A 26970-nucleotide genomic window follows, 5' to 3' on the forward strand; every position below is an offset into this window, starting at 1 on the left:
GCTGTCGTGGTCCACACAGGTACCATTGATATGGAAGAAAGAGGAAAGAGGTTCTGCTGAGGGATTATGAGCGCCAAGGTGCTGAGGTGAGAAAGCAGAACCAGAATGGTAATAATCTCTGGATTACTATCTGAGCAATTTGGCACGGTGTGAGCATAATTTATAGATGTAAATGCATTGTTCAAATGGTGGCATGGCAGAAATGTGTTTGAATTCATGGGACATTGGCATCGGTACGGGGAAGGAGGGAGTTGTTCTGGTGGTATCGGCTCGACGAGAATCATATTGGGACAAGTCTCCTGGCAAAATACAGAGCAAGGTCTCGGGGTAGGGCGCTAAAATAAAATGCCTGGAGTGGGTGAGCGCAGTTGCATGGAAAATTATGGAAAAAGTTAGAAGCTGGTAAGTCCTCAGCAAAGTTTCCAGAGCAAGTAATAGGACAAAAAGTTTGGAAATGTTCATGACTCTCACTTCAGGTGCAGCAGATAAGAAGGGTGGCTGTAAATGCCAGACTGAAGATGTTGTATTTAATGCAGGGAGTGTATGAAACTAAGTGAATGAGTTTGTGGTGCGCATTGAAATTGACAGATACATCACTCTGGGTATCACAGAAACAAGGTTGTTAGGGGTAAGTGTTAGGAACGAAATATCCAATGATTCATGTCCGATAGAAAGAACAGGCAAATGGACAGAGATAAGAAAGTGTGGAACTGGATGAGCAGAGCAGGCCAAGCAGCATCTCAGGAGCACAAAAGCTGACGTTTCGGGCCTAGACCCTTCTACTTCTGTGTGTTCATCCTACTGTGTTCATCCAGCTCCACACTTTGTTACCTTGGATTCTGAAGCATCTTCAGTTCCCATTCTGTCTGATACAAATTGGACAGAGATGCCAGGGTTGGCTTGTCAGTAAGAAATGAGGTCGCGCTGAAGGAACCACAGCTCTTGTGCTTGTTTATTAATGACTTGGAGGAAAGAGGTGCATGTGCTGTGGCAAAATTTGTAGATGACTCAAAAATATTTCGAAAGACAAGGCATGACAGAGAAACAGAGATTTACCAGGATGTTACTTGGGTTGGAATGTATTAGCTACAAGGAGGGTTTGGTGGAAATGTTGTATCATGATAAATGCAATGAGATCAACAATGACCTCACAGAATGATGGAGGAAATTCAATGGGCCAAGTAACTTTTTTAGTGAGTCTTCTTGTTTGACAATGCATTCAAAGGGTGTTTTTTTTCTCTCTTGAATGAAATGTGAAAATGAAATGTATACACTTCCTTTTCATCTGGGAATAAATAATTGTTCTGAACGATTTCCATTGACTAATAGCAATCTGACAAGCATCACAATGTAAAGAGATTTTTAGCTTCTTTTTAATTGTCAAGTTATTCTTTGGAATTAATTGGGCATATATTATTTGCATCTCAGGAAGTATGTTCATCACTGCACCTCAAAAAGTGCTCTGTTGTATGACAACAGCTTTTTAAAGATCACTTCAATGGTTGTGATTTTCAGTTGCCATAACACACATTAAATTACACTGTTGGCCAATCTGTCCATGATGATTTCATTATCTTACGTTTCAAACAGACAAGGAAATATTGGTGATGCAATGAAGAGTTTGATTGTCAAATATAATTGCTGTTATAGTTTCCACTTGGAAGAAAGATTCACATCAAATTGACTGGTCAAGGAAATGGGACACTGACTGTGAGTACTTTGAATGTTCGAGTTATTCCTAAAATGAAAGTCATGACCTTGATGATTTTTCTTGCATGCAGATATGAAGAGACTCTTTTAAAATATCCTCTAGGTTAGTGGTTCAGGCATAAAAGTGTTATATGTATATTTATGTATACACATGTACATGCGTAATCTGAAAAGAAAATGACGAGAAATCACTTGTTGCAAGGTGAGAATGAGTTATCCAGATGGTAAGACCTGCCAATGTTGGTGTCTGAGATAACACATTGTGGAGCTGGAGGAACACAGCAGGGCAGGCAGCATCAGAGGCTCAAGAAAGTTGAGGTTTTGGATCAGGACCCTTCCTGAGAAATGGAGGGTGGAAGGGAGCTCAGAAACAAATAGCGTGGAGGGGGAGGAGGTGCTGGGGAAGGTAGGTGGGATGGTAATAAGTGAGTACTATCCAGATGAGTGAAATGGGATGCAGTGACTGAGTGAAGTGGGATGCAGCGACTGAGGGCAATGGGATGCAGCGACTGAGGGCAATGGGATGCAGTGACTGAGGGACATGGGATGCAGTGACTGAGGGACATGGGATGCAGTGACTGAGGGACATGGGGTGCAGTGACTGAGGGACATGGGGTGCAGTGACTGAGGGACATGGGGTGCAGTGACTGAGGGAGATGGGATGCAGTGACTGAGGGAGATGGGATGCAGTGACTGAGGGAGATGGGATGCAGTGACTGATGGAAATGGGATGCAGTGACTGAGGGAAAGAAGATGCAGTGACTGTGGGAAATGGCATACTGTGACTCAGGGTAATGGGATGCAGTGACTGAGGGGAATGGGATGCAGTGAGTTTTGGAATTTGAATACAGCGTCTGAGAGATACAGGAAACAGTGACTGATGGAAATGGGATGCAGTGACTGTGGGACATGGGATGCAGTGACTGAGTGAAATGCGATGCACTGACTGAGTGAAATGCGATGCACTGACTGAGTGAAATGCGATGCACTGACTGAGTGAAATGGGCTGCAGTGACTGTTGGAAATGGGATGCAGTGACTGTGGTGAAGGAGATGCAGTGATTGAGTGAAATGGGATGCAGTGACTGAGTGAAATGCGATGCAGTGACTGAGTGAAATGGGCTGCAGTGACTGAGGGAAATGGGATGCAGTGACTGTGGTGAAGGAGATGCAGTGATTGAGTGAAATGGGATGCAGTGTCTGCGTGAAATGCGGTGCAGTGTCTGCGTGAAATGCGGTGCAGTGTCTGCGTGAAATGCGGTGCAGTGACTGCGTGAAATGCGGTGCAGTGACTGCGTGAAATGCGGTGCAGTGACTGCGTGAAATGCGTTGCAGCGACTGCGTGAAATGGGATGCAGTGACTGCTTCAAATGGGATGCAGTGACTGAGTGCAATGGGATGCAGTGACTGAGTGAAATGGGATGCAGTGACTGAGCGACATGGGATGCAGTGACTGAGGGACAAGGGATGCAGTGACTGAGGGAAATGGGATGCAGTGACTGAGTGAAATGAGATGCAGTGTCTGAGGGACATGTGATGCAGTGACTGAGGGACATGGGATGCACTGACACACGGACATGGGATGTAGTGACTGAGAGAATTGGGATGCAGTGACTGAGAGAATTGGGATGCAATGACTGAGTGAAATGGGATGCAGTGGCTGAGTGAAATGGGATGCAGTCATTGGTGGAAATGGGATGCAGTGACTGAGGGAAATGGGATGCAGTGACTGTGTCAAATGGATGCAGTGACTGAGTGTAATGGGATGCAGTGACTGATCAAAATGGGATGCAGTGACTGACAGAAATTGGATGGAGTGACGGACGGTAATGGGATGCAGTTACTGAGGGAAACGGGACGCAGCGTCAGAGTGAAATAGGATGCAGTCAATGAGTTAAATGGCCTGCAGTGATTGAGTGAAGTGGGATGCAGTGACTGAGGGAAATGGGATGCAGTGACTGAGTTAAATGTGATGCAGAGGCTGAATGAAATGGGATGCAGTGACTGCTTGAAATGGGATGCAGTGACTGAGTGAAATGTGATTCAGTCACTGAGTGAAATGGGATGCAGTGACTGAGGGAAATGGGATGCAGTGACTGAGTGAAATGGGATGCAGTGACTGAGTGAAATGGGATGCAGTGACTGATGGAAATGGGATGCAGTGACTGAGGACAATGGGATGCAGTGACTGAGGACAATGGGATGCAGTGACTGAGGACAATGGGATGCAGTGACTGACGGCAATGGGATGCTGTGACTGATGGAAATTGGACGGAGTGACTGAGTGAAATGGGACGCAGTGACAGAGTGAAATGTAATTGCCGTGACTGTGGAAAGGAGATGCAGTGACTGAGGAAATGGGATGCAGTGACGGAGGAAATGGGATGCAGTGACTGAGGGAAATGGGATGCAGTGACTGGGAAATGGGATTCAGTGACAGTGGGAAATGGGATGCAGTGACTGATGGAAATGGGACGCAGTGACTGAGTGAAATGGGACGCAGTGACAGAGTGAAATGTAATTGCCGTGACTGTGGAAAGGAGATGCAGTGACTGAGGAAATGGGATGCAGTGACTGAGGGAAATGGGATGCAGTGACTGAGGGAAATGGGATGCAGTGACTGGGAAATGGGATGCAGTGACTGGGAAATGGGATGCAGTGACAGTGGGAAATGGGATGCAGTGACAGTGGGAAATGGGATGCAGTGACTGATGGAAATGGGACGCAGTGACTGAGTGAAATGGGACGCAGTGACTGAGTGAAATGGAATTGCCGTGACTGTGGAAAGGAGATGCAGTGACTGAGGAAATAGGATGCAGTGACTGAGGCAAATGTGATGCACTCACTGAGTGAAATGGTATGCAGTGACTGAGTTGAATGGGATGCAGTGACTGAGTGGAATGGGATGCAGTGACTGAGTGAAATGCGATGCAGTGACTGCGTGAAATGAGATGCATTGGGGAATGAAACGGGAAGCAGTGACTGGTGGAAATAAGATGCAGTGTCTTTGGGAAATGAAATGCAGTGTCTGTGGGAAATGGGATGCTGGGACTGAGGGTAATGGGATGCAGTGACTGATGGAAATGGAAGCAGTGACTGAGTGAAATGGGATGCAGTGTCGGAGGCACTGGGAAGGAGTGACTGAGTTAATAGGGATGCAGTGCCCGAGCGGGCTTGGGGTGCAGTGACTTAGGGAAATGGGATACAGTGCCTGAGTGAAATGTGATGCAGTGACTGAGTGAAATGGGAAGCAGTGACTGATAGAAATCGGATACAGTGACTGATGGAACTGTGATGCAGTGACTGACGGAAATGGGATGCGGTGACTTTGTGAACTGGGATGCGGTGACTATGTGTACTGGGATGCAGTGGCTGAGTGAAATGGGATGCAGTGACTGAGGGAAGTGGGATGCAGTGACTGAGGGAAATGGGATACAGTGACTGAGGGAAATGGGATGCAGTGACTGACGGAAATGGGATGCAGTGTCTGTTTGAAATGGGATCCTGCCACTGAAGTTAATGGGATGCAGTGACTGAGGGTAATGGGATGCAGTGACTGAGTGAAATGGGACGCAGTGACTGAGTGAAATGGAATTGCCGTGACTGTGGAAAGGAGATGCAGTGACTGAGGAAATGGGATGCAGTGACTGAGGGAAATGGGATGCAGTGACTGAATGCAATGGGATGCAGTGACTGAGTGAAATGGGATGCAGTGACTGAGTGAAATGGGATGCAGTGACTGAGTGAAATGGGATGCAGTGACTGAGTGAAATGGGATGCAGTGACTGAGGGCAATGGGATGCAGTGACTGAGGGCAATGGGATGCAGTGACTGAGGGAAATGGGATGCAGTGTCTGAGGGAAATGGGATGCAGTGACTGGGAAATGGGATGCAGTGACAGTAGGAAATGGGATGCAGTGACTAAGTGAAATGCGACGCTGTGACGGAGGTACTGGGAAGGAGTGACTGAGTTAATAGGGATGCAGTGCCTGAGCGGGCTTGGGATGCATTGACTTAGGGAAATGGGATACAGTGCCTATGTGAAATGGGATGCACTGACTGAGTGAAATGGGATGCAGTGACTGAGTCGAATGGGATGCAGTCACTGAGTCAAATGGGATGCAGTGACTGAGCGAAATGCGATGCAGTGACTGCGTGAAATGGGATGCAGTGCATGAGTGAAATGAGATGCAGTGACTGAGTGAAATGCGCGGTGACCGATAGAAATCGGATAGAGTGACTGACGGAAATGGGATGCGGTGACTTTGTGAACTGGGATGTGGTGACTGTGTGAACTGGGATGCGGTGACTATGTGAACTGGGACGCAGTGGCTGAGTGAACTGGGATGCAGTGGCTGAGTGAAATGGGATGCAGTGGCTGAGTGAAATGGGATGCAGTGACTGAGTGAAATGAGATGCAGTGACTGATGGAAATGGTATGCAGTGTCTGTTTGAAATGGGATCCTGCGACTGAAGTTAATGGGATGCAGTGACTGAGGGTAATGGGATGCAGTGAATGAGTGAAATGGGATGTAGAGACTGAGTGAAATGGGATGCAGTGACTGAGGGAAATGGGATGCAGTGACTGAGGGAAATGGGATGCAGTGACTGGGAAATGGGATGCAGTGACCGTGGGAAATGGGACGCAGTGACTGATGGAAATGGGACGCAGTGACTGATGGAAATGGGACGCAGTGACTGAGTGAAATGGGACACAGTTACTGAGTGAAATGGAATTGCCGTGACTGTGGAAAGGAGATGCAGTGACTGAGGAAATGGGATGCAGTTACTGAAGGAAATGTGATGCAGTGACTGAGTGGAATGGGATGCAGTGATTGAGTGGAATGGGATGCAGTGACTGAGTGAAATGAGATGCAGTGACTGAGTGGAATGTGATGCTGTGACTGAGTGAAATGCGATGCAGTGGCTACGTGAAATGAGATCCAGTGGGGAATAAAATGGGATGCAGTGACTGGTGGAAATGTGATGCAGTGACTGAGGGAAATGTGATGCAGTGACTGAGTGAAATGGGATGCAGTGACTGAGTGGAATGGGAAGCAGTGACTGAGGGTAATGGGATGCAGTGACTGATGGAAATGGAAGCAGTGACTGAGTGAAATGGGATGCAGTGACGGAGGTACTGGGAAGGAGTGACTGAGTTAATAGTGATGCAGTCCCTGAGCGGGCTTGGGGTGCACTGACTTAGGGAAATGGGATACAGTGCCTGAGTGAAATGCGACGCACTGACTGAGTGAAATGGGATGCAGTGACTGAGTGGAATGGGATGCAGTGACTGCGTGAAATGGGATGCAGTGAATGAGTGAAATGGGATTCAGTGACTGAGTGAAATGAGATGCAGTGACTGAGTGAAATGAGATGCAGTGACTGAGTGAAATGCGCGCAGTGACTGATAGAAATCGGATACAGTGACTGATGCAACTGGGATGCAGTGACTGACGGAACTGGGATGCGGTGACTTTGTGAACTGGGATGTGGTGACTGTGTGAACTGGGATGCGGTGACTATGTGAACTGGGATGCAGTGGCTGAGTGAAATGGGATGCAGTGGCTGAGTGAAATGGGATGCAGTGGGGAGTGAAATGGGATGCAGTGACTGGTGGACATGAGATGCAGTGACTGAGGGAAAGGAAATGCAGTGTCTGTTGGAAATGGGATGCTGCGACTGAGGGTAATGGGATGCAGTGACTGAGGGTAATGGGATGCAGTGACTGATGGAAATGGATGCAGTGACTGAGTGAAACGGGATGCAGTGACTGAGTGAAATGCGATGCAGTGTCTTAAGGAAAGGAAATGCAGTGTCTGAGGGGTATAGGATGCTGCGACTGAGGGAAATGGGATGGAGTGTCTGACAGAAATGGGATGCAGTGTCTGACAGAAATGGGATGCAGTGTCTGAGCGAAATGGGATGCAGTGACTGAGTGAAATGGGATGCAGTGACTGAGTGAAATGGGATGCAGTGACTGAAGGAAATGGGATGCAGTGACTGAGGACAATGGGATGCAGTGACTGACGGCACTGGGATGCTGTGACTGATGGAAATTGGACGCAGTGACTGAGTGAAATGGGACGCAGTGACTGAGTGAAATGTAATTGCCGTGACTGTGGAAAGGAGATGCAGTGACTTAGGAAATGGAATGCAGTGACTGAGGGAAATGGGATGCAGTGACTGGGAAATGGGATGCAGTGACAGTGGGAAATGGGATGCAGTGACTGATGGAAATGGATGCAGTGACTGAGTGAAATGGGATGCAGTGTCTTAAGGAAAGGAAATGCAGTGTCTGAGGGGTATAGGATGCTGCGACTGAGGGAAATGGGATGGAGTGTCTGACAGAAATGGGATGCAGTGTCTGACAGAAATGGGATGCAGTGTCTGAGCGAAATGGGATGCAGTGACTGAGTGAAATGGGATGCAGTGACTGAGTGAAATGGGATGCAGTGACTGAGTGAAATGGGATGCAGTGACTGAAGGAAATGGGATGCAGTGACTGAGGACAATGGGATGCAGTGACTGAGGGCAATGGGATGCAGTGACTGAGGGCAATGGGATGCAGTGACTGAGGGAAATGGGATGCAGTTTCTGAGGGAAGTGGGATGCAGTGACTGGGAAATGGGATGCAGTGACAGTAGGAAATGGGATGCAGTGACTGACGGCACTGGGATGCTGTGACTGATGGAAATTGGACGCAGTGACTGAGTGAAATGGGACGCAGTGACTGAGTGAAATGTAATTGCCGTGACTGTGGAAAGGAGATGCAGTGACTGAGGAAATGGAATGCAGTGACTGAGGGAAATGGGATGCATTGACTGAGGGAAATGGGATGCAGTGACTGGGAAATGGGATGCAGTGACAGTGGGAAATGGGATGCAGTGACTGATGGAAATGGGACGCAGTGACTGAGTGAAATGGGAGGCAGTGACTGAGTGAAATGGAATTGCCGTGACTGTGGAAAGGAGATGCAGTGACTGAGGAAATCGGAAGCAGTGACTGAGGCAAATGTGATGCACTCACTGAGTGAAATGGTATGCAGTGACTGAGTTGAATGGGCTGCAGTGACTGAGTTGAATGGGCTGCAGTGACTGAGTGGAATGGGATGCAGTGACTGAGTGGAATGGGATGCAGCGACTGAGTGAAATGGGATGCAGTGACTGAGTGAAATGCGATGCAGTGACTGCGTGAAATGAGATGCATTGGGGAATGAAACGGGAAGCAGTGACTGGTGGAAATAAGATGCAGTGTCTTTGGGAAATGAAATGCAGTGTCTGTGGGAAATGGGATGCTGGGACTGAGGGTAATGGGATGCAGTGACTGATGGAAATGGAAGCAGTGACTGAGTGAAATGGGATGCAGTGTCGGAGGTACTGGGAAGGAGTGACTGAGTTAATAGGGATGCAGTGCCCGAGCGGGCTTGGGGTGCAGTGACTTAGGGAAATGGGATACAGTGCCTGAGTGAAATGTGACGCACTGACTGAGTGAAATGGGATGCAGTGACTGAGTGGAATGGGATGCAGTGACTGAGTGGAATGGGATGCAGTGACTGCGTGAAATGCGCGCAGTGACTGATAGAAATCGGATACAGTGACTGATGGAACTGTGATGCAGTGACTGACGGAAATGGGATGCGGTGACTTTGTGAACTGGGATGCGGTGACTATGTGAACTGGGATGCAGTGACTGAGTGAAATGGGATGCAGTGACTGAGTGAAATGGGATGCAGTGACTGATGGAAATGGGATGCAGTGACTTGGAAATGGGATGCAGTGACAGTGGGAAATGGGACGCAGTGACTGATGGAAATTGGACGCCGTGACTGTGTGAAATGGGACACAGTGACTGAGTGAAATGGAATTGCCGTGACTGTGGAAAGGAGATGCAGTGACTGAGGAAATGGGATGCAGTGACTGAGGGAAATGTGATGCAGTGACTGACGGAAATGGGATGCAGTGACTGAGTGAAATGGGATGCAGTGACTGAGTGAAATGGGATGCAGTGACTGAGTGAAATGGGATGCAGTGACTGAGTGAAATGGGATGCAGTGACTGAGTGAAATGAGATGCAGTGACTGATGGAAATGGTATGCAGTGTCTGTTTGAAATGGGATCCTGCGACTGAAGTTAATGGGATGCAGTGACTGAGGGGAATGGGATGCAGTGAATGAGTGAAATGGGATGTAGAGACTGAGTGAAATGGGATGTAGAGACTGAGTGAAATGGGATGCAGTGACTGAGGACAATGGGATGCAGTGACTGAGGGAAATGTGATGCAGTGACTGAGGGAAATGTGATGCAGTGACTGAGGGAAATGGGATGCAGTGACTTGGAAATGGGATGCAGTGACAGTGGGAAATGGGACGCAGTGACGAATGGAAATGGGACGCCGTGACTTTGTGAAATGGGACACAGTGACTGAGTGAAATGGAAGTGCCCTGACTGTGGAAAGGAGATGCAGTGACTGAGGAAATGGGATGCAGTGACTGAGGGAAATGTAATGCAGTGACTGAGGGAAATGGGATGCAGTGACTGAGTGGAATGGGATGCAGTGACTGCGTGAAATGAGATCCATTGGGGAATAAAATGGGATGCAGTGACTGGTGGAAATGAGATGCAGTGACTGAGGGAAATGTGATGCAGTGACTGAGTGAAATGGGATGCAGTGACTGAGTGGAATGGGATGCAGTGACTGAGGGTAATGGGATGCAGTGACTGATGGAAATGGAAGCAGTGACTGAGTGAAATGGGATGCAGTGACGGAGGTACTGGGAAGGAGAGACTGAGTTAATAGTGATGCAGTCCCTGAGCGGGCTTGGGGTGCACTGACTTAGGGAAATGGGATACAGTGCCTGAGTGAAACGCGACGCACTGACTGAGTGAAATGGGATTCAGTTACTGAGTGGAATGGGATGCAGTGACTGATGGAAATGGTATGCAGTGTCTGTTTGAAATGGGATCCTGCGACTGAAGTTTATGGGATGCAGTGACTGAGGGTAATGGGATGCAGTGAATGAGTGAAATGGGATGTAGAGACTGAGTGAAATGGGATGCAGTGACTGAGGACAATGGGATGCAGTGACTGAGGACAATGGGATGCAGTGACTGAGGGCCATGGGATGCAGTGACTGAGGGCAATGGGATGCAGTGACTGAGGGAAATGGGATGTAGTGACTGAGGGAAATGGGATGCAGTGACTTGGAAATGGGATGCAGTGACAGTGGGAAATGGGACGCAGTGACTGATGGAAATGGGACGCCGTGACTGTGTGAAATGGGACACAGTGACTGAGTGAAATGGAATTGCCGTGACTGTGGAAAGGAGATGCAGTGACTGAGGAAATGTGATGCAGTGACTGAGGGAAATGTGATGCAGTGACTGAGTGGAATGGGATGCAGTGACTGAGTGAAATGGGATGCAGTGACTGAGTGAAATGGGATGCAGTGACTGAGTGAAATGAGATGCAGTGACTGAGTGGAATGGGACGCAGTGACTGAGTGAAATGGGATGCAGTGACTGAGTGAAATGAGATGCAGTGACTGAGTGGAATGGGATGCTGTGACTGAGTGAAATGAGATGCAGTGACTGGTGGAAATGTGATGCAGTGACTGAGGGAAATGTGATGCAGTGACTGAGGGAAATGTGATGCAGTGACTGAGTGAAATGGGATGCAGTGACTGAGGGTAATGGGATGCAGTGACTGATGGAAATGAAAGCAGTGACTGAGTGAAATGGGATGCAGTGACTGCGTGAAATGAGATCCATTGGGGAATAAAATGGGATTCAGTGACTGGTGGAAATGTGATGCAGTGACTGAGGGAAATGTGATGCAGTGACTGAGGGAAATGTGATGCAGTGACTGAGTGAAATGGGATGCAGTGACTGAGGGTAATGGGATGCAGTGACTGATGGAAATGAAAGCAGTGACTGAGTGAAATGGGATGCAGTGACGGAGGTACTGGGAAGGAGTGACTGAGTTAATAGTGATGCAGTCCCTGAGCGGGCTTGGGGTGCACTGACTTAGGGAAATGGGATACAGTGCCTGAGTGAAATGCGACGCACTGACTGAGTGAAATGGTATTCAGTGACTGAGTGGAATGGGATGCAGTGACTGAGTGGAATGGGATGCAGTGACTGAGTGGAATGGGATGCAGCGACTGAGTGAAATGGGATGCAGTGACTGAGTGAAATGCGATGCAGTGACTGCGTGAAATGAGATGCATTGGGGAATGAAACGGGAAGCAGTGACTGGTGGAAATAAGATGCAGTGTCTTTGGGAAATGAAATGCAGTGTCTGTGGGAAATGGGATGCTGGGACTGAGGGTAATGGGATGCAGTGACTGATGGAAATGGAAGCAGTGACTGAGTGAAATGGGATGCAGTGTCGGAGGTACTGGGAAGGAGTGACTGAGTTAATAGGGATGCAGTGCCCGAGCGGGCTTGGGGTGCAGTGACTTAGGGAAATGGGATACAGTGCCTGAGTGAAATGTGACGCACTGACTGAGTGAAATGGGATGCAGTGACTGAGTGGAATGGGATGCAGTGACTGAGTGGAATGGGATGCAGTGACTGCGTGAAATGCGCGCAGTGACTGATAGAAATCGGATACAGTGACTGATGGAACTGTGATGCAGTGACTGACGGAAATGGGATGCGGTGACTTTGTGAACTGGGATGCGGTGACTATGTGAACTGGGATGCAGTGACTGAGTGAAATGGGATGCAGTGACTGATGGAAATGGTATGCAGTGTCTGTTTGAAATGGGATCCTGCGACTGAAGTTTATGGGATGCAGTGACTGAGGGTAATGGGATGCAGTGAATGAGTGAAATGGGATGTAGAGACTGAGTGAAATGGGATGCAGTGACTGAGGACAATGGGATGCAGTGACTGAGGACAATGGGATGCAGTGACTGAGGGCCATGGGATGCAGTGACTGAGGGCAATGGGATGCAGTGACTGAGGGAAATGGGATGCAGTGACTGAGGGAAATGGGATGCAGTGACTTGGAAATGGGATGCAGTGACAGTGGGAAATGGGACGCAGTGACTGATGGAAATGGGACGCCGTGACTGTGTGAAATGGGACACAGTGACTGAGTGAAATGGAATTGCCGTGACTGTGGAAAGGAGATGCAGTGACTGAGGAAATGGGATGCAGTGACTGAGGGAAATGTGATGCAGTGACTGAGTGGAATGGGATGCAGTGACTGAGTGAAATGGGATGCAGTGACTGAGTGAAATGGGATGCAGTGACTGAGTGAAATGAGATGCAGTGACTGAGTGGAATGGGATGCTGTGACTGAGTGAAATGCGATGCAGTGACTGCGTGAAATGAGATCCATTGGGGAATAAAATGTGATGCAGTGACTGGTGGAAATGTGATGCAGTGACTGAGGGAAATGTGATGCAGTGACTGAGGGAAATGTGATGCAGTGACTGAGTGAAATGGGATGCAGTGACTGAGGGTAATGGGATGCAGTGACTGATGGAAATGAAAGCAGTGACTGAGTGAAATGGGATGCAGTGACTGCGTGAAATGAGATCCATTGGGGAATAAAATGGGATTCAGTGACTGGTGGAAATGTGATGCAGTGACTGAGGGAAATGTGATGCAGTGACTGAGGGAAATGTGATGCAGTGACTGAGTGAAATGGGATGCAGTGACTGAGGGTAATGGGATGCAGTGACTGATGGAAATGAAAGCAGTGACTGAGTGAAATGGGATGCAGTGACGGAGGTCATGGGAAGGTGTGACTGAGTTAATAGTGATGCAGTCCCTGAGCGGGCTTGGGGTGCACTGACTTAGGGAAATGGGATACAGTGCCTGAGTGAAATGCGACGCACTGACTGAGTGAAATGGTATTCAGTGACTGAGTGGAATGGGATGCAGTGACTGAGTGGAATGGGATGCAGTGACTGAGTGGAATGGGATGCAGTGACTGAGTGGAATGGGATGCAGCGACTGAGTGAAATGGGATGCAGCGACTGAGTGAAATGCGATGCAGTGACTGCGTGAAATGAGATGCATTTTGGAATGAAACGGGAAGCAGTGACTGGTGGAAATAAGATGCAGTGTCTTTGGGAAATGAAATGCAGTGTCTGTGGGAAATGGGATGCTGGGACTGAGGGTAATGGGATGCAGTGACTGATGGAAATGGAAGCAGTGACTGAGTGAAATGGGATGCAGTGTCGGAGGTACTGGGAAGGATTGACTGAGTTAATAGGGATGCAGTGCCCGAGCGGGCTTGGGGTGCAGTGACTTAGGGAAATGGGATACAGTGCCTGAGTGAAATGTGACGCACTGACTGAGTGAAATGGGATGCAGTGACTGAGTGGAATGGGATGCAGTGACTGAGTGGAATGGGATGCAGTGACTGCGTGAAATGCGCGCAGTGACTGATAGAAATCGGATACAGTGACTGATGGAACTGTGATGCAGTGACTGACGGAAATGGGATGCGGTGACTTTGTGAACTGGGATGCGGTGACTATGTGAACTGGGATGCAGTGACTGAGTGAAATGGGATGCAGTGACTGAGTGAAATGGGATGCAGTGACTGAGTGAAATGGGATGCAGTGACTGATGGAAATGGGATGCAGTGACTTGGAAATGGGATGCAGTGACAGTGGGAAATGGGACGCAGTGACTGATGGAAATTGGACGCCGTGACTGTGTGAAATGGGACACAGTGACTGAGTGAAATGGAATTGCCGTGACTGTGGAAAGGAGATGCAGTGACTGAGGAAATGGGATGCAGTGACTGAGGGAAATGTGATGCAGTGACTGACGGAAATGGGATGCAGTGACTGAGTGAAATGGGATGCAGTGACTGAGTGAAATGGGATGCAGTGACTGAGTGAAATGGGATGCAGTGACTGAGTGAAATGGGATGCAGTGACTGAGTGAAATGAGATGCAGTGACTGATGGAAATGGTATGCAGTGTCTGTTTGAAATGGGATCCTGCGACTGAAGTTAATGGGATGCAGTGACTGAGGGGAATGGGATGCAGTGAATGAGTGAAATGGGATGTAGAGACTGAGTGAAATGGGATGCAGTGACTGAGGACAATGGGATGCAGTGACTGAGGGAAATGTGATGCAGTGACTGAGGGAAATGTGATGCAGTGACTGAGGGAAATGTGATGCAGTGACTGAGGGAAATGTGATGCAGTGACTGAGGGAAATGGGATGCAGTGACAGTGGGAAATGGGACGCAGTGACGAATGGAAATGGGACGCCGTGACTGTGTGAAATGGGACACAGTGACTGAGTGAAATGGAAGTGCCCTGACTGTGGAAAGGAGATGCAGTGACTGAGGAAATGGGATGCAGTGACTGAGGGAAATGTAATGCAGTGACTGAGGGAAATGGGATGCAGTGACTGAGTGGAATGGGATGCAGTGACTGCGTGAAATGAGATCCATTGGGGAATAAAATGGGATGCAGTGACTGGTGGAAATGAGATGCAGTGACTGAGGGAAATGTGATGCAGTGACTGAGTGAAATGGGATGCAGTGACTGAGTGGAATGGGATGCAGTGACTGAGGGTAATGGGATGCAGTGACTGATGGAAATGGAAGCAGTGACTGAGTGAAATGGGATGCAGTGACGGAGGTACTGGGAAGGAGAGACTGAGTTAATAGTGATGCAGTCCCTGAGCGGGCTTGGGGTGCACTGACTTAGGGAAATGGGATACAGTGCCTGAGTGAAATGCGACGCACTGACTGAGTGAAATGGGATTCAGTTACTGAGTGGAATGGGATGCAGTGACTGATGGAAATGGTATGCAGTGTCTGTTTGAAATGGGATCCTGCGACTGAAGTTTATGGGATGCAGTGACTGAGGGTAATGGGATGCAGTGAATGAGTGAAATGGGATGTAGAGACTGAGTGAAATGGGATGCAGTGACTGAGGACAATGGGATGCAGTGACTGAGGACAATGGGATGCAGTGACTGAGGGCCATGGGATGCAGTGACTGAGGGCAATGGGATGCAGTGACTGAGGGAAATGGGATGCAGTGACTTGGAAATGGGATGCAGTGACAGTGGGAAATGGGACGCAGTGACTGATGGAAATGGGACGCCGTGACTGTGTGAAATGGGACACAGTGACTGAGTGAAATGGAATTGCCGTGACTGTGGAAAGGAGATGCAGTGACTGAGGAAATGGGATGCAGTGACTGAGGGAAATGTGATGCAGTGACTGAGTGGAATGGGATGCAGTGACTGAGTGAAATGGGATGCAGTGACTGAGTGAAATGGGATGCAGTGACTGAGTGAAATGAGATGCAGTGACTGAGTGGAATGGGATGCTGTGACTGAGTGAAATGCGATGCAGTGACTGCGTGAAATGAGATCCATTGGGGAATAAAATGGGATGCAGTGACTGGTGGAAATGTGATGCAGTGACTGAGGGAAATGTGATGCAGTGACTGAGGGAAATGTGATGCAGTGACTGAGTGAAATGGGATGCAGTGACTGAGGGTAATGGGATGCAGTGACTGATGGAAATGAAAGCAGTGACTGAGTCAAAAGGGATGCAGTGATTGCGTGAAATGAGATCCATTGGGGAATAAAATGGGATTCAGTGACTGGTGGAAATGTGATGCAGTGACTGAGGGAAATGTGATGCAGTGACTGAGGGAAATGTGATGCAGTGACTGAGTGAAATGTGATGCAGTGACTGAGTGAAATGGGATGCAGTGACTGAGGGTAATGGGATGCAGTGACTGATGGAAATGAAAGCAGTGACTGAGTGAAATGGGATGCAGTGACGGAGGTACTGGGAAGGAGTGACTGAGTTAATAGTGATGCAGTCCCTGAGCGGGCTTGGGGTGCACTGACTTAGGGAAATGGGATACAGTGCCTGAGTGAAATGCGACGCACTGACTGAGTGAAATGGTATTCAGTGACTGAGTGGAATGGGATGCAGTGACTGAGTGGAATGGGATGCAGTGACTGAGTGGAATGGGATGCAGCGACTGAGTGGAATGGGATGCAGCGACTGAGTGAAATGGGATGCAGTGACTGAGTGAAATGCGATGCAGTGACTGCGTGAAATGAGATGCATTGGGGAATGAAACGGGAAGCAGTGACTGGTGGAAATAAGATGCAGTGTCTTTGGGAAATGAAATGCAGTGTCTGTGGGAAATGGGATGCTGGGACTGAGGGTAATGGGATGCAGTGACTGATGGAAATGGAAGCAGTGACTGAGTGAAATGGGATGCAGTGTCGGAGGTACTGGGAAGGAGTGACTGAGTTAATAGGGATGCAGTGCCCGAGCGGGCTTGGGGTGCAGTGACTTAGGGAAATGGGATACAGTGCCTGAGTGAAATGTGACGCACTGACTGAGTGAAATGGGATGCAGTGACTGAGTCGAATGGGATGCAGTGACTGCGTGAAATGCGCGCAGTGACTGATAGAAATCGGATACAGTGACTGATGGAACTGTGATGCAGTGACTGACGGAAATGGGATGCGGTGACTTTGTGAACTGGGATGCGGTGACTATGTGAACTGGGATGCAGTGGCTGAGTGAAATGGGATGCAGTGACTGAGGGAAGTGGGATGCAGTGACTGAGGGAAGTGGGATGCAGTGACTGAGGGAAATGGGATACAGTGACTGATGGAAATGGGATGCAGTGACTGACGGAAATGGGATGCAGTGTCTGTTTGAAATGGGATCCTGCCACTGAAGTTAATGGGATGCAGTGACTGAGGGTAATGGGATGCAGTGACTGAGGGTAATGGGATGCAGTGACTGAGTGAAATGGGACGCAGTGACTGAGTGAAATGGGACGCAGTGACTGAGTGAAATGGAATTGCCGTGACTGTGGAAAGGAGATGCAGTGACTGAGGAAATGGGATGCAGTGACTGAGGGAAATGGGATGCAGTGACTGAATGCAATGGGATGCAGTGACTGAGTGAAATGGGATGCAGTGACTGAGTGAAATGGGATGCAGTGACTGAGGGCAATGGGATGCAGTGACTGAGGGAAATGGGATGCAGTGTCTGAGGGAAATGGGATGCAGTGACTGGGAAATGGGATGCAGTGACAGTAGGAAATGGGATGCAGTGACTGATGGAAATGGGACGCAGTGACTAAGTGAAATGCGACGCTGTGACGGAGGTACTGGGAAGGAGTGACTGAGTTAATAGGGATGCAGTGCCTGAGCGGGCTTGGGATGCATTGACTTAGGGAAATGGGATACAGTGCCTATGTGAAATGGGATGCACTGACTGAGTGAAATGGGATGCAGTGACTGAGTCGAATGGGATGCAGTGACTGAGTCAAATGGGATGCAGTGACTGAGCGAAATGCGATGCAGTGACTGCGTGAAATGGGATGCAGTGCATGAGTGAAATGAGATGCAGTGACTGAGTGAAATGCGCGGTGACTGATAGAAATCGGATACAGTGACTGACGGAAATGGGATGCGGTGACTTTGTGAACTGGGATGTGTTGACTGTGTGAATTGGGATGCGGTGACTATGTGAACTGGGACGCAGTGGCTGAGTGAACTGGGATGCAGTGGCTGAGTGAAATGGGATGCAGTGGCTGAGTGAAATGGGATGCAGTGACTGAGTGAAATGAGTTGCAGTGACTGATGGAAATGTTATGCAGTGTCTGTTTGAAATGGGATCCTGCGACTGAAGTTAATGGGATGCAGTGACTGAGGGTAATGGGATGCAGTGAATGAGTGAAATGGGATGTAGAGACTGAGTGAAATGGGATGCAGTGACTGAGGGAAATGGGATGCAGTGACTGAGGGAAATGGGATGCAGTGACTGGGAAATGGGATGCAGTGACCGTGGGAAATGGGACGCAGTGACTGATGGAAATGGGACGCAGTGACTGATGGAAATGGGACGCAGTGACTGAGTGAAATGGGACACAGTTACTGAGTGAAATGGAATTGCCGTGACTGTGGAAAGGAGATGCAGTGACTGAGGAAATGGGATGCAGTGACTGAAGGAAATGTGATGCAGTGACTGAGTGGAATGGGATGCAGTGATTGAGTGGAATGGGATGCAGTGACTGAGTGAAATGAGATGCAGTGACTGAGTGGAATGTGATGCTGTGACTGAGTGAAATGCGATGCAGTGGCTGCGTGAAATGAGATCCAGTGGGGAATAAAATGGGATGCAGTGACTGGTGGAAATGAGATGCAGTGACTGAGTGGAATGGGATGCAGTGACTGCGTGAAATGGGATGCAGTGAATGAGTGAAATGAGATGCAGTGACTGAGTGAAATGAGATGCAGTGACTGAGTGAAATGCGCGCAGTGACTGATAGAAATCGGATACAGTGACTGATGCAACTGGGATGCAGTGACTGACGGAACTGGGATGCGGTGACTTTGTGAACTGGGATGTGGTGACTGTGTGAACTGGGATGCGGTGACTATGTGAACTGGGATGCAGTGGCTGAGTGAAATGGGATGCAGTGGCTGAGTGAAATGGGATGCAGTGGGGAGTGAAATGGGATGCAGTGACTGGTGGACATGAGATGCAGTGACTAAGGGAAAGGAAATGCAGTGTCTGTTGGAAATGGGATGCTGCGACTGAGGGTAATGGGATGCAGTGACTGAGGGTAATGGGATGCAGTGACTGATGGAAATGGATGCAGTGACTGAGTGAAATGGGATGCAGTGACTGAGTGAAATGCGATGCAGTGTCTTAAGGAAAGGAAATGCAGTGTCTGAGGGGTATAGGATGCTGCGACTGAGGGAAATGGGATGGAGTGTCTGACAGAAATGGGATGCAGTGTCTGACAGAAATGGGATGCAGTGTCTGAGCGAAATGGGATGCAGTGACTGAGTGAAATGGGATGCAGTGACTGAGTGAAATGGGATGCAGTGACTGAAGGAAATGGGATGCAGTGACTGAGGACAATGGGATGCAGTGACTAACGGCACTGGGATCCTGTGACTGATGGAAATTGGACGCAGTGACTGAGTGAAATGGGACGCAGTGACTGAGTGAAATGTAATTGCCGTGACTGTGGAAAGGAGATGCAGTGACTGAGGAAATGGAATGCAGTGACTGAGGGAAATGGGATGCAGTGACTGGGAAATGGGATGCAGTGACAGTGGGAAATGGGATGCAGTGACTGATGGAAATGGATGCAGTGACTGAGTGAAATGGGATGCAGTGACTGAGTGAAATGCGATGCAGTGTCTTAAGGAAAGGAAATGCAGTGTCTGAGGGGTATAGGATGCTGCGACTGAGGGAAATGGGATGGAGTGTCTGACAGAAATGGGATGCAGTGTCTGACAGAAATGGGATGCAGTGTCTGACAGAAATGGGATGCAGTGTCTGAGCGAAATGGGATGCAGTGACTGAGTGAAATGGGATGCAGTGACTGAGTGAAATGGGATGCAGTGACTGAAGGAAATGGGATGCAGTGACTGAAGGAAATGGGATGCAGTGACTGAGGGCAATGGGATGCAGTGACTGAGGGCAATGGGATGCAGTGACTGAGGGCAATGGGATGCAGTGACTGAGGGCAATGGGATGCAGTGACTGAGGGCAATGGGATGCAGTTTCTGAGGGAAGTGGGATGCAGTGACTGGGAAATGGGATGCAGTGACAGTAGGAAATGGGATGCAGTGACTGACGGCACTGGGATGCTGTGACTGATGGAAATTGGACGCAGTGACTGAGTGAAATGGGACGCAGTGACTGAGTGAAATGTAATTGCCGTGACTGTGGAAAGGAGATGCAGTGACTGAGGAAATGGAATGCAGTGACTGAGGGAAATGGGATGCATTGACTGAGGGAAATGGGATGCAGTGACTGGGAAATGGGATGCAGTGACAGTGGGAAATGGGATGCAGTGACTGATGGAAATGGGACGCAGTGACTGAGTGAAATGGGACGCAGTGACTGAGTGAAATGGAATTGCCGTGACTGTGGAAAGGAGATGCAGTGACTGAGGAAATCGGAAGCAGTGACTGAGGCAAATGTGATGCACTCACTGAGTGAAATGGTATGCAGTGACTGAGTTGAATGGGCTGCAGTGACTGAGTTGAATGGGCTGCAGTGACTGAGTGGAATGGGATGCAGTGACTGAGTGGAATGGGATGCAGCGACTGAGTGAAATGGGATGCAGTGACTGAGTGAAATGCGATGCAGTGACTGCGTGAAATGAGATGCATTGGGGAATGAAACGGGAAGCAGTGACTGGTGGAAATAAGATGCAGTGTCTTTGGGAAATGAAATGCAGTGTCTGTGGGAAATGGGATGCTGGGACTGAGGGTAATGGGATGCAGTGACTGATGGAAATGGAAGCAGTGACTGAGTGAAATGGGATGCAGTGTCGGAGGTACTGGGAAGGAGTGACTGAGTTAATAGGGATGCAGTGCCCGAGCGGGCTTGGGGTGCAGTGACTTAGGGAAATGGGATACAGTGCCTGAGTGAAATTTGACGCACTGACTGAGTGAAATGGGATGCAGTGACTGAGTGGAATGGGATGCAGTGACTGAGTGGAATGGGATGCAGTGACTGAGTGAAATGCGCGCAGTGACTGATAGAAATCGGATACAGTGACTGATGGAACTGTGATGCAGTGACTGACGGAAATGGGATGCGGTGACTTTGTGAACTGGGATGCGGTGACTATGTGAACTGGGATGCAGTGGCTGAGTGAAATGGGATGCAGTGACTGAGTGAAATGGGATGCAGTGACTGAGTGAAATGGGATGCAGTGACTGAGTGAAATGGGATGCAGTGACTGATGGAAATGGGATGCAGTGACTTGGAAATGGGATGCAGTGACAGTGGGAAATGGGACGCAGTGACTGATGGAAATTGGACGCCGTGACTGTGTGAAATGGGACACAGTGACTGAGTGAAATGGAATTGCCGTGACTGTGGAAAGGAGATGCAGTGACTGAGGAAATGGGATGCAGTGACTGAGGGAAATGTGATGCAGTGACTGACGGAAATGGGATGCAGTGACTGAGTGGAATGGGATGCAGTGACTGAGTGAAATGGGATGCAGTGACTGAGTGAAATGGGATGCAGTGACTGAGTGAAATGAGATGCAGTGACTGATGGAAATGGTATGCAGTGTCTGTTTGAAATGGGATCCTGCGACTGAAGTTAATGGGATGCAGTGACTGAGGGGAATGGGATGCAGTGAATGAGTGAAATGGGATGTAGAGACTGAGTGAAATGGGATGCAGTGACTGAGGACAATGGGATGCAGTGACTGAGGGAAATGGGATGCAGTGACTGAGGGAAATGGGATGCAGTGACTGAGGGAAATGGGATGCAGTGACTTGGAAATGGGATGCAGTGACAGTGGGAAATGGGACGCAGTGACGAATGGAAATGGGACGCCGTGACTGTGTGAAATGGGACACACTGACTGAGTGAAATGGAAGTGCCCTGACTGTGGAAAGGAGATGCAGTGACTGAGGAAATGGGATGCAGTGACTGAGGGAAATGTAATGCAGTGACTGAGGGAAATGGGATGCAGTGACTGAGGGAAATGGGATGCAGTGACTGAGTGGAATGGGATGCAGTGACTGCGTGAAATGAGATCCATTGGGGAATAAAATGGGATGCAGTGACTGGTGGAAATGAGATGCATTGACTGAGGGAAATGTGATGCAGTGACTGAGTGAAATGGGATGCAGTGACTGAGTGGAATGGGATGCAGTGACTGAGGGTAATGGGATGCAGTGACTGATGGAAATGGAAGCAGTGACTGAGTGAAATGGGATGCAGTGACGGAGGTACTGGGAAGGAGAGACTGAGTTAATAGTGATGCAGTCCCTGAGCGGGCTTGGGGTGCACTGACTTAGGGAAATGGGATACAGTGCCTGAGTGAAATGTGACGCACTGACTGAGTGAAATGGGATTCAGTTACTGAGTGGAATGGGATGCAGTGACTGATGGAAATGGTATGCAGTGTCTGTTTGAAATGGGATCCTGCGACTGAAGTTTATGGGATGCAGTGACTGAGGGTAATGGGATGCAGTGAATGAGTGAAATGGGATGTAGAGACTGAGTGAAATGGGATGCAGTGACTGAGGACAATGGGATGCAGTGACTGAGGACAATGGGATGCAGTGACTGAGGGCCATGGGATGCAGTGACTGAGGGCAATGGGATGCAGTGACTGATAGAAATGGGATGCAGTGACTGAGGGAAATGGGATGCAGTGACTTGGAAATGGGATGCAGTGACAGTGGGAAATGGGACGCAGTGACTGATGGAAATAGGACGCTGTGACTGTGTGAAATGGGACACAGTGACTGAGTGAAATGGAATTGCCGTGACTGTGGAAAGGAGATGCAGTGACTGAGGAAATGTGATGCAGTGACTGAGGGAAATGTGATGCAGTGACTGAGTGGAATGGGATGCAGTGACTGAGTGAAATGGGATGCAGTGACTGAGTGAAATGAGATGCAGTGACTGATGGAAATGGTATGCAGTGTCTGTTTGAAATGGGATCCTGCGACTGAAGTTAATGGGATGCAGTGACTGAGGGGAATGGGATGCAGTGAATGAGTGAAATGGGATGTAGAGACTGAGTGAAATGGGATGCAGTGACTGAGGACAATGGGATGTAGTGACTGAGGGCCATGGGATGCAGTGACTGAGGGAAATGGGATGCAGTGACTGAGGGAAATGGGATGCAGTGACTGAGGGAAATGGGACGCCATGACTGTGTGAAATGGGACACAGTGACTGAGTGAAATGGAAGTGCCGTGACTGTGGAAAGGAGATGCAGTGACTGAGGAAATGGGATGCAGTGACTGAGGGAAATGTGATGCAGTGACTGAGGGAAATGGGATGCAGTGACTGAGTGGAATGGGATGCTGTGACTGAGTGAAATGCGATGCAGTGACTGCGTGAAATGAGATCCATTGGGGAATAAAATGGGATGCAGTGACTGGTGGAAATGTGATGCAGTGACTGAGGGAAATGTGATGCAGTGACTGAGGGAAATGTGATGCAGTGACTGAGTGAAATGGGATGCAGTGACTGAGGGTAATGGGATGCAGTGACTGATGGAAATGAAAGCAGTGACTGAGTGAAATGGGATGCAGTGACGGAGGTACTGGGAAGGAGTGACTGAGTTAATAGTGATGCAGTCCCTGAGCGGGCTTGGGGTGCACTGACTTAGGGAAATGGGATACACTGCCTGAGTGAAATGCGACGCACTGACTGAGTGAAATGGGATTCAGTGACTGAGTGAAATGGGATTCAGTGACTGAGTGGAATGGGATGCAGTGACTGAGTGGAATGGGATGCAGTGACTGAGTGAAATGGGATGCAGTGACTGAGTGAAATGGGATGCAGTGACTGAGTGAAATGCGATGCAGTGACTGCGTGAAATGAGATGCATTGGGGAATGAAACTGGAAGCAGTGACTGGTGGAAATAAGATGCAGTGTCTTTGGGAAATGAAATGCAGTGTCTGTGGGAAATGGGATGCTGGGACTGAGGGTAATGGGATGCAGTGACTGATGGAAATGGAAGCAGTGACTGAGTGAAATGGGATGCAGTGTCGGAGGTACTGGGAAGGAGTGACTGAGTTAATAGGGATGCAGTGCCCGAGCGGGCTTGGGGTGCAGTGACTTAGGGAAATGGGATACAGTGCCTGAGTGAAATGTGACGCACTGACTGAGTGAAATGGGATGCAGTGACTGAGTGGAATGGGATGCAGTGACTGAGTGGAATGGGATGCAGTGACTGAGTGGAATGGGATGCAGTGACCGAGTGGAATGGGATGCAGTGACTGCGTGAAATGCGCGCAGTGACTGATAGAAATCGGATACAGTGACTGATGGAACTGTGATGCAGTGACTGACGGAAATGGGATGCGGTGACTTTGTGAACTGGGATGCGGTGACTATGTGAACTGGGATGCAGTGGCTGAGTGAAATGGGATGCAGTGACTGAGTGAAATGGGATGCAGTGACTGAGTGAAATGGGATGCAGTGACTGAGTGAAATGGGATGCAGTGACTGATGGAAATGGGATGCAGTGACTTGGAAATGGGATGCAGTGACAGTGGGAAATGGGACGCAGTGACTGATGGAAATTGGACGCCGTGACTGTGTGAAATGGGACACAGTGACTGAGTGAAATGGAATTGCCGTGACTGTGGAACGGAGATGCAGTGACTGAGGAAATGGGATGCAGTGACTGAGGGAAATGTGATGCAGTGACTGACGGAAATGGGATGCAGTGACTGAGTGGAATGGGATGCAGTGACTGAGTGAAATGGGATGCAGTGACTGAGTGAAATGGGATGCAGTGACTGAGTGAAATGGGATGCAGTGACTGAGTGAAATGAGATGCAGTGACTGATGGAAATGGTATGCAGTGTCTGTTTGAAATGGGATCCTGCGACTGAAGTTAATGGGATGCAGTGACTGAGGGGAATGGGATGCAGTGAATGAGTGAAATGGGATGTAGAGACTGAGTGAAATGGGATGCAGTGACTGAGGGAAATGGGATGCAGTGACTGAGGGAAATGGGATGCAGTGACTTGGAAATGGGATGCAGTGACAGTGGGAAATGGGACGCAGTGACTGAGGGAAATGGGATGCAGTGACTGAGGGAAATGGGATGCAGTGACTTGGAAATGGGATGCAGTAACAGTGGGAAATGGGACGCAGTGACGAATGGAAATGGGACGCCGTGACTGTGTGAAATGGGACACAGTGACTGAGTGAAATGGAAGTGCCCTGACTGTGGAAAGGAGATGCAGTGACTGAGGAAATGGGATGCAGTGACTGAGGGAAATGTAATGCAGTGACTGAGGGAAATGGGATGCAGTGACTGAGTGGAATGGGATGCAGTGACTGCGTGAAATGAGATCCATTGGGGAATAAAATGGGATGCAGTGACTGGTGGAAATGAGATGCAGTGACTGAGGGAAATGTGATGCAGTGACTGAGTGAAATGGGATGCAGTGACTGAGTGGAATGGGATGCAGTGACTGAGGGTAATGGGATGCAGTGACTGATGGCAATGGAAGCAGTGACTGAGTGAAATGGGATGCAGTGACGGAGGTACTGGGAAGGAGAGACTGAGTTAATAGTGATGCAGTCCCTGAGCGGGCTTGGGGTGCACTGACTTAGGGAAATGGGATACAGTGCCTGAGTGAAACGCGACGCACTGACTGAGTGAAATGGGATTCAGTTACTGAGTGGAATGGGATGCAGTGACTGATGGAAATGGTATGCAGTGTCTGTTTGAAATGGGATCCTGCGACTGATGTTTATGGGATGCAGTGACTGAGGGTAATGGGATGCAGTGAATGAGTGAAATGGGATGTAGAGACTGAGTGAAATGGGATGCAGTGACTGAGGACAATGGGATGCAGTGACTGAGGACAATGGGATGCAGTGACTGAGGGCCATGGGATGCAGTGACTGAGGGCAATGGGATGCAGTGACTGAGGGAAATGGGATGCAGTGACTGAGGGAAATGGGATGCAGTGACTTGGAAATGGGATGCAGTGACAGTGGGAAATGGGACGCAGTGACTGATGGAAATGGGACGCCGTGACTGTGTGAAATGGGACACAGTGACTGAGTGAAATGGAATTGCCGTGACTGTGGAAAGGAGATGCAGTGACTGAGGGAAATGGGATGCAGTGACTGAGGGAAATGGGATGCAGTGACTGAGTGGAATGGGATGCAGTGACTGAGTGGAATGGGATGCAGTGACTGAGTGAAATGCGATGCAGTGACTGAGTGAAATGGGATGCAGTGACTGAGTGAAATGAGATGCAGTGACTGATGGAAATGGTATGCAGTGTCTGTTTGAAATGGGATCCTGCGACTGAAGTTAATGGGATGCAGTGACTGAGGGGATGGGATGCAGTGAATGAGTGAAATGGGATGTAGAGACTGAGTGAAATGGGATGCAGTGACTGAGGACAATGGGATGCAGTGACTGAGGGCCATGGGATGCAGTGACTGAGGGAAATGGGATGCAGTGACTGAGGGAAATGGGATGCAGTGACTTGGAAATGGGATGCAGTGACAGTGGGAAATGGGACGCAGTGACTGATGGAAATGGGACGCCATGACTGTGTGAAATGGGACACAGTGACTGAGTGAAATGGAAGTGCCGTGACTGTGGAAAGGAGATGCAGTGACTGAGTGGAATGGGATGCAGTGACTGAGGGTAATGGGATGCAGTGACTGATGGAAATGAAAGCAGTGACTGAGTGAAATGGGATGCAGTGACTGAGGTACTGGGAAGGAGTGACTGAGTTA

The sequence above is a fragment of the Stegostoma tigrinum genome, unplaced genomic scaffold (assembly GCF_030684315.1).
Source record: "Stegostoma tigrinum isolate sSteTig4 unplaced genomic scaffold, sSteTig4.hap1 scaffold_201, whole genome shotgun sequence".
Taxonomy (NCBI): Eukaryota; Metazoa; Chordata; class Chondrichthyes; order Orectolobiformes; family Stegostomatidae; genus Stegostoma; species Stegostoma tigrinum.